This window comes from Amblyomma maculatum, unplaced genomic scaffold (assembly GCF_055883805.1).
Source record: "Amblyomma maculatum isolate TAMU_Amacu unplaced genomic scaffold, ASM5588380v1 scaffold_13, whole genome shotgun sequence".
Taxonomy (NCBI): Eukaryota; Metazoa; Arthropoda; class Arachnida; order Ixodida; family Ixodidae; genus Amblyomma; species Amblyomma maculatum.
In genome coordinates, this window is record NW_028146738.1 from 30,861,760 (window position 1) to 30,873,805 (window position 12,046).

At 40.8% G+C, this 12,046-nt stretch overlaps 1 protein-coding gene and 1 long non-coding RNA gene across 2 annotated transcripts in view; one reads left to right on the forward strand and one right to left on the reverse strand.

Moving 5' to 3' along the window:
- The window catches only part of LOC146172501 (DNA (cytosine-5)-methyltransferase 3A-like), a 292,512-nt gene that overhangs the window by 4,728 nt on the left and 275,738 nt on the right, over positions 1 to 12,046 (reverse strand). The gene's annotated exons all lie outside the window — the stretch shown is intronic.
- LOC146172502 (uncharacterized) lies at positions 8,124 to 10,632 on the forward strand. The gene is made up of 3 exons (XR_014702585.1): positions 8,124 to 8,301; positions 10,178 to 10,327; positions 10,583 to 10,632. It is a non-coding gene; the product is annotated as an uncharacterized LOC146172502 (long non-coding RNA).

Consider the following 12,046-nt stretch of genomic DNA (forward strand, 5'->3'; position numbering starts at 1 on the left):
CATCCATACTTATCATGCTTAACGTGCAGCACAGTGTAAGCTATGGCATCTGCGTACATTGAGAAACGGCAGATTTTTTTTTGCGAGAGTCATCCATCCTTGTCGTCATGCTGAACATGTGCCATAGCGCAAGCTATGAAACATCTGGATGTTAAGAAGTGGCACATTTTTTTTGTGGTAGTTGTCCATCCTTGTTATAGTGGTGAGAGTGCTGTGTAGCATAAGCTACGACAGCTGCATATTTTAGGAAGCAGCAGATTTTTTTGTTTTTACGAGAGTCGTCCATCCTTGCAACCATGAATCAATGAAAGCATGCTGTCAGCTGCAATCATGACACTGTCTTTTATCACTGTTTGCTTCAAATATCATATGCACCTATCACGCACTCCAGTGATTTTGTGGACTCCACCTGCTTCAAGTGCAGCATAATAAATTGAACCAGGTTTGTATAATCAAGCCGTCATGGGCACTCTGCCAAGTTTGCTCTCCACCACTACAGGAATTAATGTCAAAAGTTTAGTCAAAAGATAAACCAACTTGATATCACTACGCAGAATTTTGAAGTGCTGCCAAGAAATGAGCTGTAGATACAATGGCCAAAATGGAGGGACGCGCCACTGACTAAGGTTTTTTTTTCTAAATTCTCGGTGGCAAAAGTGGAGTGGGTTCATTTTTGAGTGGGTTGATTAGATGACAAATACAGTATATTTTTCACCATTTCAAATGGCATCTCAAGCTGATTTCTGTAATATCAAATTATCAACATATCGAACTATTTTACTATCCCCTTTGAGTTCGATATATCCAGGTTTGACTAATAGCTTGAGGCAACATCCTTAGGAATGCATATAAGATTTTTCAGTGAAATTTCAAAATTTCACAATGCATCTGCAATATTTTTATTTGTTTAGCATAACTGAGTGCACCCTAGAATAGAATGAGGTTGTGTAAAATGCCATTGAGAAACCAAATTATTTAAAACACTAAAATAATGGTTGTGCCAGAGGCATTTTACATTCTAACATTCTGTTGTAGGCTCTATTCAATACTCCCAAAAGAGAAAAAGCTGATTTTTTACATATTACAGAACTCATGATTAGAAAAGCTAAAGAAAATTAAGAAATGCTTCAGCCAATGCTTGAGAATTCAGCTTTGATAGCATTCGAAACAATGTGATCTAAAGCCTGGTTATAACGAAATTATAAAATATTTGCAATTTTTCGTTACATCCAGGTATTTGTAATAAGCGGCTTTGGTGAAGGCTCAGAAGGACAGCGCAGAATGAAAATTAGACTGAAGGTACAGAACACTGACCCAAATATGTACTATTATGGTGGAAATTAAAAAACCTTGCCTCGTATGGTATAGATAAAACACTACAATGTCCAATAAATAAGGGTCTATAATTTTATTTGGGCACTGAAAATTGCATGACGATGATTGGTGTCGCCTCTTGTGGTGTAATGCTGCAATTATCACTGTATAACCCACGTGATCTTATCTTGGGAAAATGTCACTAGTTTTTGCAAGTGCAGTGTTCTCTATTTGAAAAGTTCTTGCATTGCTTATTGATATTTTTGCGCACTCTCTGCTAGCCCATCAGCTAAGCCCAGAAAAAACAGCCTGCGTTTGCATCGCCTTGTGATTTTAACGTTTGTCACTAGATGGCACAACAATGTATTGACTTTTTTGGGTGAATTGATAACAATGCCCCACTAAAATTTCTGGTGATGATGTGTATGTTCACTGCCATAACACCCTTGGCGGTAGTGACTAAATTTGACCTACTGTGTACTAAAAAATATCTTATTACTGCCTCGCCCATCAAATTATATTAGCTTTTAGTAAATAACTTTTGCAGATGTGCAATCATCATTATGTCCACTACTCATTGTTTCCAGCAGCAGATTACATGAAAACAGGAGCATTACTGATCGAAAACTCCTTGGTAAAATTTTTCTAGTGCATTTCTGGTAAAACCCTTATGGAATTGACTCCTCGATACTGAAAAAAATTGGACATTACAGTGCAGTGTTCAGTCGCTTTAAGAATCTCTTTGTAATGGGAAACCACATTGAAAGTGTTTACAGTAAATTATAATTATTTGATGTTATTTAAATGATGAAACATTTTCAATTGCACTGAGGGCACAGTGTGACTGCAGCGGCAGCAGCCTCCACCTCTGCAATGGCATGCAACATGCCCATGAGGGAAAGGGGATTGGGGTTAAAAAGGAGTCAGTCTCAGAGAGGAGCATGCACATTCACGCCATCACCAAGAAAGGAGGGGCCTGCAGCTTCCCGCGTGTGATTGATTGCCCACCAGCATTGCCACAGGAAACAGACTGCCTCACGTAACTGCAAGCTACATTGTTCCCTCTGCTGATGCACAGGAGCCTGCGAGCAACTACATGGCGGTGATGAATGCACACTGCTCGCCCTGTGTTTTTTTTCTTCGTTCTGTTATATTTCACTGCTTTAAGCCCAAACTATTGTAGTGCGACATTTCAAAAGTGGACGGAATGAAGAGTGCTGTGTTTGCAACTTAGATGAGCTGTCGGCACTGAAAGACAGCACATTGTATTAACTGCAATCGCTGTTGGTATCCGAGACATTTGTTTCACGTCAGTTCATGTTTTATCATCCTTAAACTTGCGGGTTCTGCCAAATTTCTAGTAATTCAGCACTAGCCGAGTTAGTGCCACGAGTTGGTTATGTGAAGGTCAACCACCGCGACATAGAGTTTTCAAATATATGCACTTCAATAGGGCAGAGTTGTGGAATTGAAAAACTTTGTTTTCGAGGGATTCACTGCAAGGAAGTTCATTATAGAGGTTGAACAAATTCAATGTGTTCTTCATATTGTTTTTCACTTACTCCTTAGAGGCTTGTTTTTGAAATTGCAAGACTTTTCCTTTGTTTCTTGAATATGACTTTCATGTTCCAACAGCCATATTTGGGACCAGCGTTTCCTGCACTTCCCTTTTATATGTGATAAAAATAAGCACATTTTTAGTAGCTGAATTCTTACCTATTCTGTAATTTTGTGGATGCACTCTATAGTCACAGGGAAATATATTAAAAATAAGAGCACTTGAAACTAGTGGCCTAATTAAAATTGTTTCTAAGCAGTGACTTTCTCCAAGCATTGGCAATATACCTGGTATACATTTTCTCACCCTCATTCTTAGCAGAAAAAGTATATTCACCATGGCCTGCATATCTACAATCGTAGGTCATTACAATGTTGCAGAGGACAGAGGTAAGCAAAAACACTGCCATGATGTCCCCAATTTTTTTGCTTCTAGAATATTAGCATTTTCACAAAACGGATTTCACTGTTCGCCTATAAAAAAATTTGGTCATACTACATGTCATCTAATCAAAGCAATAAAATATTAAATATTTCAACAGGTTGATCTCCTATGGATTTATCCATATAGTTCAGACATTTAGAAGAGGTTGATATTTGACTGAATAGAAGCTAGTATAGGATGTAACCATTTAGCTCTAGCATAGTGCTTTTTTTCAGTAGGCAGTGACTCATAAGCATTTTATCAGGATTGTAGCAGCGGCCGACTAGTGAAAGATGACATGAATCATGTGTCAGGCCATAGAAAAAAGCCGATACCAATCATGTCATTCAGCCACTTCCGCTGCAGATTTTTTTATCATACTTGCAAAGACAGGTCGGAAAATTACTTTGGAAGTCCCGACTTCAGCTCAGACAATTACTCAGCTAATAACAGAAGGTAAGCAAAGTTGTGTGCTCTGCTTGCTCTTGAATATGTTTTTCCTCACTGTTTTATCAAAGTATGGCAGGGTTTCAAAAACTACATGTAGTATCAGCTACAGACAGCACATAAATGTACTGAGCTTTAACATACATGGGAGTGTCATGCACCTGAGAAGATTTGGACATGGCACTCAAGAATTGATCAGAAAATACTTTTGGCTGCCCCGAACGATTTCAATTTTTCTCAAAGTGATACCAACTATTAGTGAAAACACAAATATGCCTGAACATAAATTTTGGAGAAACTAATAATGCCTGCTTGTTCTGAGGGACCTTGCCCAGACAACCACCATCCATTATTAGTATCAGCTTGCTAGCAGTGGAAAAACATTTATTTTGGATTTGTTACCACAGCCTGACCAATTTTCAGCCCAATACTAACCAAATGGTAAGATAAAGGTACAGTCGTGAGCATAAGTGGTATACAACACTCAGCCAGAGACAGAGCTTGAGAAAATTGCATCAAAGTGCCATCTAGTGACAGCGTAAGGGGCAGCAACATTGGCACATGCATGTGGATCAAATGGGGCACTGCCACTACTGTCTCGATCTTAGATATCTGTTGTTAGATGAAGTTGGGATGCAGTTTTCTCAAGCTCCACCACCGGCTGAGTGTTGTATACTACTTTTGCTCACGACTGTACCTAACTTAGTATATAACCAAGGTGCCCTTCTGCAGAGGTGGCTATACTACATTGCATGAGATAGAACTGCTTAAACAATATGCCCAGAATTAAAAACCTAGCACAGCAATAATGAGAGGATGTGCCATCCAGCTCAGGTCTAGATGACCAGCTAGAGCTAGTGGATTGGGATAAAGCGGAACCATATCACCTCTGCAAGGGCCTAGGATAAGAGCACCTTCTCAACCTTCCCAGGCAGCACAAAGCATTGGGCCAATGTTGTAAGTACGACGGCAAACAGTGGTCCTACATTGGGCTAGCCTAACCAGCATGCTCCCAACATAGGATATGCCCGTCAACACAATGTCCAACAATGGCCCAGACTAGCCAATGCTCTCCGAGTGTTGGCGCTGCCAGTAGCCGACACTGGCCAGCTTGGGCCAAGATGTACAGTGAGTTCCCGATATTGGCTCTGCCATAAATACGTAATGTCTATATTGGACCGAGATTGCCGTTGTTCCTCCAGTAATGGTCGCACCGGGTTTTGAAACTGGCTATAATGGGCCAAGCTGTCCTGCGTTCCTCTGTCATTGGGCTTTCCATTTTTTAAAACTGGCTACAATGAACCAAGTTGTCCTGTGTTCTTCCAGCATTGGATGTTCCGGTTTTTAAACATGGCTACAATGGACAATGTTATCCTCTGTTCTTCCAGTATTGGATGTTGTTTTTTAAAGATGGCTACAATGGACCAAGTTGTCCTGTGTTCCGCCGTCGTTGGCCGTTCCTTTTTTAAAACTGGCTATGATGGACCATGTTGTCCAGTGTTCTTCCGGCGTTGCCCGCTCAGTTTTTAAAACTGGCTGCAATGGACCAAGGTGTCCTGTGTTCTTCCGACGTTGACCGTTCTGTTTCTTAAACTGGCTGTAATGGACCATTGCAGTTTGTCTTGTGTTTTTCCAGTATTAGCTATCCCTGTATGAAAACTGCCCACGATGGACCATTTTGTCCCCTGATCTCGCAATTGTCATTGCCATCCTAAAAACGCAGCTTTAATGGGCTGCTGACGTGAATATTTTCTGTTAAACATTCAATCAAAACAAATTCTCCATTTTTAGGGTTGAATACACGTGCGCTGGACGCCAAACCGCGGCATTTAATTCCGACAACATTTCAGCCAATCGTTCAGACCTCACAGGGTACCACGTACGGGACGACAATTACTATAACGCATTCAAGCACGTACCTCTGCAACAGTCTGGATTCGTCTTTTCGGTGCGCTCATATGCGGCGCACCTTTGGGGGTCAGCTATATGTGTTTACGGTTAGAGCCTATTGGCATGCATGCAGATTTCGTCGCAGGCGCATACGTCTGTCGCACAATTATATCTAATGATAGCACGACCGTGCGACCACATATGTATACCCCAGACCGGCTAGCACTCACGACCCAATATGCCTGTATTGGATGCCGATTACATCCCTGCATCTATACTTAAGCTAAAGTACAAATCCAGTTGTCAGTGAGAACGCGCATAAAAACGAAATTGTGTCGCCATAGCATGTTCATGTGACATTAAATTATTGATTAGAAGGTAGCTTTTTCATTGGCGAGAAGGAAAATGTTGCCTCAAGTTGAAGGAAGAAATGACCGTTTTCTCAGCGATGTTTTTGTTCTAGTGCTTTTGTATTATCCGTAAGGAACTACGCGCAGCATCGTCTGTTTACCTGGAGAAAGGACCGAATACGATGTGTGTACTTTCTAGATGAAATCACTGGAAAATGAAAAGCCGGAAGACCATTTTAGTTTTGAGCATTCACACGGTGGTAAAAAAAAATGACAGTTTTTCGTGCAGACTGCGAGCATAAAGGCCCCGGTACATTTATATGGCGCACAACATATACATCGCCAATAAACAAAAAAAGTTTTTTCCGCCTATTAGTTTAGAGTTTGACCATTCCAACCGCGCTAGGCGGTGGCAAAGGAATAAAAAAAACTGTACAGGAATGAAAATAATGTGCGCTGTCGAGTCATTCGAAAAAACGAATGCAGCCTAGAAACTGTTTTAATGAGGCAGTTTTCCATGCCCTTTCCAATTCTTTCATTCTACTAAAATGATTTAGAATATGTTGCTTGCTCATTGAACGTTATCGTCTTTTTGTGCAATCAACGTTAAGGTGAAGGTGATTGCGAAAAACGTCTGTGTGTTGCCTGATGCCACAGCGCATCAGGACCTCGACGCGCACAAAATTGATTCTGAATCATTCATTGCTGTGTTTGTCACCGTCGATTTGCGAAGTCGAGACAAAACATGAGCGAAGAAATATTGTTACAGCTGGAGAATGATGAGGACGAAGTGGCGCGCTCGTTTGTGGAAGATTAAGAAAAAGAAGTGCGTCGAATGGGCGGCCCTCGTAGCCTGGCTCCTTGGCTGTTCCTCAATGTATATATCTTTAATCCTCTTTTGTAAATATATTTCTCCCTGTTACAAAATTATATGCCAAAATTTAAAAACCTTGAACAATTCACAAATTCCGTAGAATGTTCAGACAGCGTGGTGCGCTATAATTGGGCAAAGGCTTTATCGAAGCGGCCATAATTACTTGCGCAACAAAATTATGCAAGGTGTTTTAATGGTTTTGAAAGCTGAGGTAGTGTAGAATAGGTGGGAAAAGTTTAAACAATGTGAAAACTGTTTTTGTTTTCCTAAAAATTCTCAATGTTTGCTGTTTTCTGTACATTAGCGCGATCGTCTCTCTGTATCCAAATGTCATAAAAATATGAGCTTAAGCTGTTTGCGGATCATTATGCTGAGAACATATTGTGGAATTATTGCTGCTCTACCATGAACCTTTTCTGAAATAAAGGCCTGCAAATTAGGAAAATTTTCGTTTCCTGGGCCGATGCTGAGAATTTTTATAAAACATCTACTCATGCCCGAAAAGTGAACATTAACTGAATACAAATAAAAACATGTATATATTTAGTCGGATAATTTTCAGCTAGCTAACTTGAGCATAATTTGTATAATCTATAACCAAAGTTGGCCAGAATAGAAGAGAAGCTCAGAACTCCGCCTCTTTGACATTATTAATCAGTCATCACGCAACAATATATAATATTTTGAAGTAAATATAAAAGGTCGAACGACCATCCTTTGTTCGATCATAGGTGGCGAAAGGGAGGGGACGCGCGCATTTGTCGATGCACCAACTGTATGGCCTTACGCAAGAATGTGGATGGTAGATGGGGAGGCTTTCTATTTTTTTTAGAAAATGTTATGTCCATGGTTGGCTTGAAGAAACAATGCGTTTCCGAACACACAAAACAAAACTATTTATTAGAACTCGACTCGAGCGGTGCGCGCTGGCGGCCGCTCATCGGCATGGTCCGAAGTCACGGCTGGCCGGTGCAAGCAGAAGAGGGCTGGGTAAAGGAAGAATGGAATTTTGAGAGGATCGTTGGTCCTTCGTTCCCACGCGCAGCCCTTGCGAACACAACACCGCGGCTGGAATCGCCCACTAGTTGAGCGGTTCATTGTTCCCCCTCGCCTACGCGTCTACGTGCAAGACACAACAGACAGCATCCCCAGCTGCGCTGCTGTGTGGCCTCCTCCCGAAACGTTCATTTCAGAGCTTGTTGGAGACGCTACAAGACTTGTGACAGCTTCTTAAACCTTTCTTTAATTTCTTCCCTCATTAATTTTCTTTTTCATTGTGCAGTGCATAATTTTCTCTTGCGCCTATACATGTCCATGTGCTCCGGTTTGTGCTTGCTACATATCAGTGAATAGCTGAGCTGTGAAATGTCGCCGGAGTACGGATTACAGCAACGGCGGGATACCATCGGCATTATCGGACTCGGTGAACGCCGTCATCTTAGACCGTGAGTATATATCTTTGCAGCATGCCATTGCTTCATAATTGGTTCTATATAATCTCCTACCAGTCCCAAATGTTCTCTTTTCGTTTTCTCCTCGAAACAACTGAGCGAAGCATGACTTCAAGAACTAAGCGAATTTTCGTCCGGGTTACATGCAAGCAAGCGCGTGGACTTATTTGCTGGCTGCGATATGAATAGCATTTGAGCCGAAAATAGAGGAGCCGTGCGTAACAGGTGTGTATGCCACCAACACGTGACAGAACACTGCAGGCAGCCATTTGCGCAGTTTTTTGACTATGCAGCGCGCCGCAATCAATTAGTAACCAGATACTATGCGCCCGGCTTTGTACATATATTTTGGACAGCCTCTCTTCTGCGCGCAGGAAGCCATGTTCACACAGTTTTTGGATTTTGTTAAGAGCTAAGGGCAGTTTTTTGTTTTCAGATGTACAGACGAAGTTTTGAAAACTGTTCGTGCCGTCTGTGCAAGTGAATTTTACAGTGGGGCGGACATTATGTGCGTGATGCCGCTTGATGATTAGGCTATAATTAAGTCATAATGAACCTCCACTTTTATAATGGTTAATATCATATTGAGGAACTGAAAGCCGTGAACAGCGCAAGTGAGCCCCTTTTCAAAATTTTCTTAATCGACGCCTCCCCTTCTGAGCACGCGCCTTCAGGTGAGGGCGTTATCAGAAAGCGGCGACAATAGGAGAGCGATTTCGCAGACGCGCTTCGAAGGCGGGGGAAAATAACAATACAAGCAAAAAGGCACATAAGCCGTGTTTGCACTGTGTCCCTGTCACTGCAAAGTAAACAACGTGCACGCAGGACACATTGTACAAAACATTGACGGCCGGTATGAGGCAACCATATCGTCCGAAATATATTGCTCGCGAAGCGCTCGATCACGGCGCGCACTTTCAGGCGAAATGGGACAGGCCGTCAGGTCCGCCTGTTCGGCAATTACAGCTCTTTGTACCTCACGTACCGTACCGTACGCATGAAGAGCACGCCATAGCCATCGTGCAAGAATGTTGAAACCGAAGCAGCAATCCACGTATTCTAATTCTATAGGAAATCGTTTGGGAGTAGAAAAGAGCAACTTAATATGATGTGCATGGCTCTTTAATGAACAATATGTATAAATGGACGGTTGAATAGTTACAGTAATGGAGTGTTCCGCTAGAATTGTTTACGGCCGTGACCGCAATAAATATTACTCATATTTCTCTTAGCTTTAAGCTTTGGCATTGATAAGCCTATCTAAAGAACCGACTGGCAGTGACAGGTTGTTTACAGCTAGTGATCAAAAGGTAGGCCATCATGCTATTATTGCAGGCATATTTGCTTCTTTTTGTACCTCTGTTTACTAAAACTTAATTTTGTTCCCCATTCCTAGGGATGCTGCACCTCTTACAATACTCACTGTTCAGTCGCTTTTATTCAAGGTACAAAAAGGAGGAAATGCGCATGCACTCATAGGATAGCCTGTCTTTCCGTTAACAGCTACAAATAACATGCCACTGCTCCTCAGTACCTTGGATGAAGTTTTCAATGGGGTTACCTGAGATGCCTAGCAATTGCTGTAATATTTATACCAATCACTGCAGTGAAAAAGAAAGGTAACACTGCATCGCTTTAACTGCTGCATGCACCTATAAACGTGCCTTAATTTATTGCCTATTCTTATAGACGCAGGACCTCTTGCTGTAGGCTTTGTTCAGTAAGCAACCGTCTTTCATTGCTTCAATTTCTATCTCTCCACCACTGTCTTGTTGCTCTGGGTGTGATCATTTGATTTCATTGTTCAAATCATATTGTTTTATCATGTGTGAATGATTTAGCCTGCACATACATGCTTTCATTTTTTTAGATGCGCATCGGGAGCGTTTTCTACGTAGAAATGGATCGATTGAGTTGTATCACTGGTGCGAAAACCGACAACCCCCAGAAGATATGTGTCCTGTGGTTGGAAGGGCAATAAAGAAGAAGAAAATCAGCGGAAAAGCCTGCCTAAAAAAAGGTAGCACTGCATCACTGTAACTGCTGCATGCACCTTTAAATATGCCTTATTTTTATTGCCTATTCTTATGGACGGTGGACCTCTTGCTATTGGCTTTTTGCAGAAAGCAACCACCTTTCATTGCTTCAATTCCTATCTCTCCACCACTTTTTTGTTACTTCGAGTGTGATCCTTTGATTTTATTGTTCAAATCATATTATTAAATCGCCGGTGAATGATTTCGCCTACACATACATGCTTTCATTTTTTTTTTAGGTGCGCATCGAGAGTGTTTTCTACGTATAAATGGATCGATTAAGTTGTATCACTGGTGCGAAAACCAACAGTTTGGTATGCCCAGAAGATTTGTGTCCTGTGGGTAGCAGGGGTATAAAGAAGAGGATAATCAGTGGAAAAGCCTGCCTAAAAACTTACAAAGATGGCGCAAAAGCGAAATGCTGATCAGGGTTAGAGTCTGATTACTTCTGTTATCCCATTTCACTTGCTAGGTGATGTGACATATATGATATACCTTAGTTTATGGTATACTCACTGAAAATTGTGTAGACATTGACTTTTTTCTCGTTCAATTATTTTGAGTGACGCACGAATTGGAATAAAACGAAGTCATCCACACATCTAATGCCCATAGACATTAGATGTGTGGATGAGCTCATTAATTGTGTTCCTATGTGAGCATGCAATAGTTTGTCGAATATATTAATATGTTAAAAGTTGATTTTTTTACTGTTAATCGGAGTAATACATATGCTCCATATCATAGCATTATTCGCCTGTAGTTTGTATCTGCTCTTTCCTAAATTGTATTCTACAAAGTATACGTGTGTCATCTCGTACGTCTATTTAACTAGCGAACAATTTGCAATCGAATCCCTTTTGTGATGTTGTTTCAGCTACAAATAACGTATGACAGTTGTGACAATATAGGTAGCTTTAGGTATAACATATAGCGTGAAAATCTTTAATATATGCAATGATATTTTTATTCGCCGCTTTGGCTAAACCAGCCTGTTTGAAGAGACGAAATGAAAACAAATATGGATGTCTTCGGACAGGAACAGTAATCGTGGTGCCATGACCATTTGTTTTTAATTAAATTTTCATATGTCGTGGGCTAATGTCTCGACACAAAGGAATGACCCTTAGGTTTGCCAGATGCGGCGTAGTATTCTCGAAAAAGAAAACGCCTATCACTAAAGCTGGAAAACGCTGTTTTTGTCGTTTCAAAAAGTTGCACGTTTGGAGGCCAGCTGGTTGCGTAAAATTTTTTCATCCACTGTTTTTTACTCACCGCATTTGGGTAACGTTTACTTGTATAAGAAGTATTAAAAGTGTGTTTCATTGATGCAGTTGATTTAGTAAAAAATCGCAAACTTTGCTTCAAGAACAACGCGCTACAAAAATGTCAATGTTCAACCTTACATACTGGCGTGACACGTTGCGTTGTTTGCACTAAAACATTCTGTGTTTATTACGCAGGTCATATTGTTAATTTAAGACAGAATTTGGAGCTCTAAACTGCTATGTGTGTTCTCTGTAACGCCACCAAAAGTATTATGCTGGAAAGCGATTTGCTTATGATTGTAATTATAAAATTTACACATTGAAAAATCATCTTCAAAAATATAGTATTGTTAGTGGTGCTCAAAGCTGAGAAATGGAATAATATATTAATAACCTAGATTGAATACTATTGCACCTAGCAATAAAAAAGAATGC